This window comes from Bison bison, unplaced genomic scaffold (genome assembly GCF_000754665.1).
Source record: "Bison bison bison isolate TAMUID 2011002044 unplaced genomic scaffold, Bison_UMD1.0 scf7180017851357, whole genome shotgun sequence".
NCBI classification, from domain to species: Eukaryota; Metazoa; Chordata; class Mammalia; order Artiodactyla; family Bovidae; genus Bison; species Bison bison.
The window spans coordinates 72,588-77,182 of NW_011481930.1; positions in this window are offsets into that span (position 1 = coordinate 72,588).

A 4,595-nucleotide genomic window follows, 5' to 3' on the forward strand; every position below is an offset into this window, starting at 1 on the left:
TCTCCCGGCAATCTTGATTCCAGCTTGTGTTTCATCCAGCCCGGCATTTCACATGATGTACTCTGCATTTAAGTTAAATAAGCAGGGTGACAATATACAGCCTTGACGTACTCCTTTCCCGATTTGGAACCAGTCTGTTTTTCCCTGTACAGTTCTAACTGTTGCTCCTTGACTTGCATACAGATTTCTCAGGAGGCAGGTCAGGTGATCTGGTGTTCCCATCTCTTTAAGAATTTTCCACAGTGTGTCTTGATCCACACCGTCAAAGGCTTTGGCGTAGTCAATAAAGCAGAAGTAGATGTTGTTCTGGAACTCTCTTGCTTTTTCGATGATCTAGCGGATGTTGGTAATTTGATCTCTGCTTCCTCTGCCTTTTCTACATCCAGCTTGAACATCTGGAAATTCATGGTTCATGTACTGTTGAAGCCTGGCCTGGAGAATTTTGAACACCACTTTGCTAGCATGTGAGATGAGTAGTAGACACCTCAAGTCTTTGGTGGTTACTTTCATCTGGGGCATTCTGTTCCATGGTGGTGGTATAATCTGGAATTTTCTCTCTTTGTGTCAGTACACTCTATCCAGGCTTCCTGCTCTCTCTTGTGGGAGAACTTTTTTCAAATTTTAATTAATTAATTAGTTGTTGGCTGTGCTGAGTCTTCCTTGTTGCATGAAAGCTTTCTCTAGCTGCTGCAAGCAAGAGCTACTCTCTAGTTGCAGTTCACGGGCTTCTCCTTGTGAATAGATGTCTAATTTGTTGTTTGGTGATTGAAGTATAGTTGATTTGTAATATCATGTTAATTTCAGGTGTACAACATGGTGATTTAGTATTTAGTGATACTGTATGGTATTACTTACATGTGGAATCTAAAAAATAACACAAATGAATGTACATAGCAAAAGAGAAACAGACTCACAGATTCAGAAAACAATGTAGTGGGTACCAGTGGGGAGCGGGAAGGGGACAGGGGAAAATTAGGGATATGGGATTCAGAAATACAAACTATTATACTATGTATTAAATAGGTAGGCAATAAGGATAGATTGTAGAACTATAGCCCTTACCTTGTAATAACTTTTGAAGGATTCTAATCTGTGAAAATACTGAATCACTAGGCTGTACACCTGAAACTAATATAATAATTAAATAAATTATATTAATTATAAATAAATTATATTAATATAATTAATAAATTATATTAATTATTATCTTTCATTTATTTATTTTTGGTGGCACCTCAAGGCACTCGGGATCTTAGTTCCCAGACAGGGATTGAATCCACATTCCTTGCATTGGAAGGACAGAGTTTTAACCACTGGACTACCAGGGAAGTTCTATACTTCAATTTTGAAAAATACTGATAGAACAAACAGTTCACAGGTGCTTTTACTTCTTAGATTTCACTACAAATTAAGATTACTAAGGGTAAAGAATTCTGATAAATATGTGTAATTAGAACTATCAAAATTAATAAGGAAAACATCTTTGTGTTCAAGGAAATTTTTAAAAAGTTATAAGGAAGGAACATGCATTTGTTAAGGGGGAAGAAGGTAATTTTGTCCCAAAATGACATTAAAGAGAGAGCAGAGAAGCATGAGACAAAATTGGAATGTAATAAAGGAAATTATAGAAAGTTTGTGGAAATGGAGCTTGAAAAAGGACTTCTTTCCTGGCTTCAGGACTGGCTAAGATGAGAACAAATTAACTGAGTGAATTTTAATATTAAAAGTAAGCTTGTGCAGATCTAGAATTTTGTTTTCCAATTTTGATAATAGTAATACTCGATTGTAACTGTTTGTATTTGCTTTTGGAATATTTTATTGTCACTTGGGTAGGTGGATAATCATTGTTTCACAGAGACCAAAAATCCTCTTTGATGAAATGTTTAAGAGCTCTAACCAAATTTTAAACATAGTATTTTTTGACCTCTAGCTAATTTGGGGACTTTTTAGAGAGCCCCTGAAGCATCTCAAATAAAGATATTAAACTCATTATAATTAGGCATATTTTTACATATAATTACATGAGTATCATTGTGAAATAAGAGATGATAAACCTTCTAAGGTTATAGCAGAAGGATAAATGTTATTAATGTATGTTTCTAAAAATTATATGAAATCCTGAAAATCTTGTATGTCACGGTAAATTGTCATCAGTCATAATTCTAGTTATTATTTTAAAAAACAGGATGTTACAGAAATAGCTTTTTTCTTTAACATTTAAAATTAAAAAAAAATGTTTTTTTGGCTGTACCACATAGCTGGCAGGCTTTTAGTTTTCTGCAGTTTGAAGTGCAGAGTCCTAACCACTGGACTGCCAGTGAAGTCCCTCTTTTCTTTTTAATTACCTTGCTGCTGCTGCTGCCAAGTCCTTGATTGTTATTTAAATTCATCAACAGTGTCAAACACCTCACCTCTGAAATTTTACATAGGTTATGTAAGGACTCATCCTGTGTCTTATTTCTCCACTTCTTTGCCAAGCCTTTAGAGGGTTAGAAGGAAGGTTAGATGACTTTTCCAGGCTCAAGTGGCCAGTAAAGTAGGGAGGCATGGGGTGGGGGGAGAAGAATGTGTGAAGCCTGGAGGGTGTCCACGTTGTACCCCTGTCCCTGGAAAGACAGCAGACCCTCAGTCATCTCCCAAACCCCTTCCTCATCTTGCTGCCCTGCTTACAACCACTCACTGACTCCCTGCACTGTGGGAACCACCCATTTTAATGAATTTCCGTGGAGTAAAATTGTTCATGATTCGCTCTGTCTCCTGCTTCTGCCAACTGTTTTATCCCCCTAATCAATCTACACCAAGCATAATCATTTTAAAAATCCTTCACAGCTTTACATGAGATGCCTACCTACATCCATCATGTCATGATTTTCATATGAAAGTGAGGCCAGGTCAAAGGAAGAGGTTTTCATCCCACAGAACCCTTCACCACCTCCCCTCCCCCTCTCTTCTCTCTCCTCTTCCCAATTTCTCTCTGCATGTCTTTTCTCCTGGAACAGGATCTAGGCATCACCATTGATAATGGGCTTCCCTTGTGGCTCAGCTGGTATAGAATCTGCCTGCAATGCAAGAGACCTGGGTTTGATCCCTGGGTTGGGAAGATCCCCTGGAAAAGGGAAAAGCTACTCACTCCAGTATTCTGGCCTGGAGAATTCCATGGACTGTATAGTCCGTGGAGTCACAAAGAGTCAGACACGACTGAGTGACATTCACTTTCACTTCACTTTCTATTCCAAGTAGTTTAACAAAATATTTTCCCTCCAAAGCAAATACTGTGGTATCCCTTTGGTCATTTCTGGTAAATAAAACGTTTTCCATCTTGAGTCAGGTAAAACAGTGTGTACATGTGATTCTTTCATTATATGGCTCATCAAAGATAGCTGAACACTTACGGTGTTCCAGATCCTGTTTTAGCTACTGGGAAGCAAAAGGGTGTCAAGTGTTGTGGTCTGAAGGTACTTCCCCACTTTTGTATTCATAGGTTGAAGTCCTAACCCCTAGGACCTCGGAATGTGACTGTATGTGGTGATAGGGGCTTAATGAGAAAACGAAGGGACTTCCCTACTGGTCCAGTGGTTAAGAGTCCACCTTCTGAAGCTGGGGACAGGGGTTTGATCCTTTGTCTGGACTAAGCCCACCTGGCAACTACTGAGCTGGAGTGCAACAACTAAGACCCGACATAGCCAAAAGTAAATAAAGGTGAGACTTAAATGAAGAAAGGGCTTCCCTGGTGGTTCAGAAGTTAAATAACCTACCTGCAATGCAAGCGACCTGGGTTTGATCTCTGGGTTGGGAAGATCCCCTGGAGAAGGAATAGCAACACGCTCCAGTATTCTTGCCATGGACAGAGGAGACTGGAGGGCTACAGTCCATGTGGTCACAGAGTTGGACATGACTGAAGCAACTAACAACTCATACTTCAAATGAAGAAAATTATTTTAAAAAGAGGTAATTAAGGTTAAACGAGGTCATAAGGGTGGGCCCTAAGGAAATAGAACTAATGTTCTTATACCAAGAGGATATTAGAATGCAGAGTGCATACTTAGAGACCAAGGGGTGAGAAGTTTAGCAAATAATATTACAAGACAACCAGATATACTGAATTTAGATATAAATAATGAACACACATACTTTAATCTGTGTATTATACATATTAATTATACACATACTTATTTTAATATGTATACATACACAGGTGAAGGTATATGTCATTTTCTTGTGCTTCACAGACACTGGATTTTTTGCAAATTGAAGATTCATGGTAACTGTGGGTTGTCAGATCATGGTTAGCATTTTTTAGCAATAAAGTATTTTTAAATTAAGGTATGTACTTTTTTTTCCTGGCCACGCTGCGTGGCTTGTGGGATCTTAGTTCCAACTAGGGATCAAACTTGTATCCCTTGAATTGGAAGGCGGATTCTTTTTTTTTTATATATATATCTTTTGGACTCTGTGGGAGAGGGAGAGGGAGAGGGAGAGGGTGGGATGATTTGGGAGAATGGCATTGAAATATGTATAATATCATATATGAAACGAGTCACCAGTCCAGGTTCGATGCACGATACTGGATGCTTGGGGCTGGTGCACTGGGACAA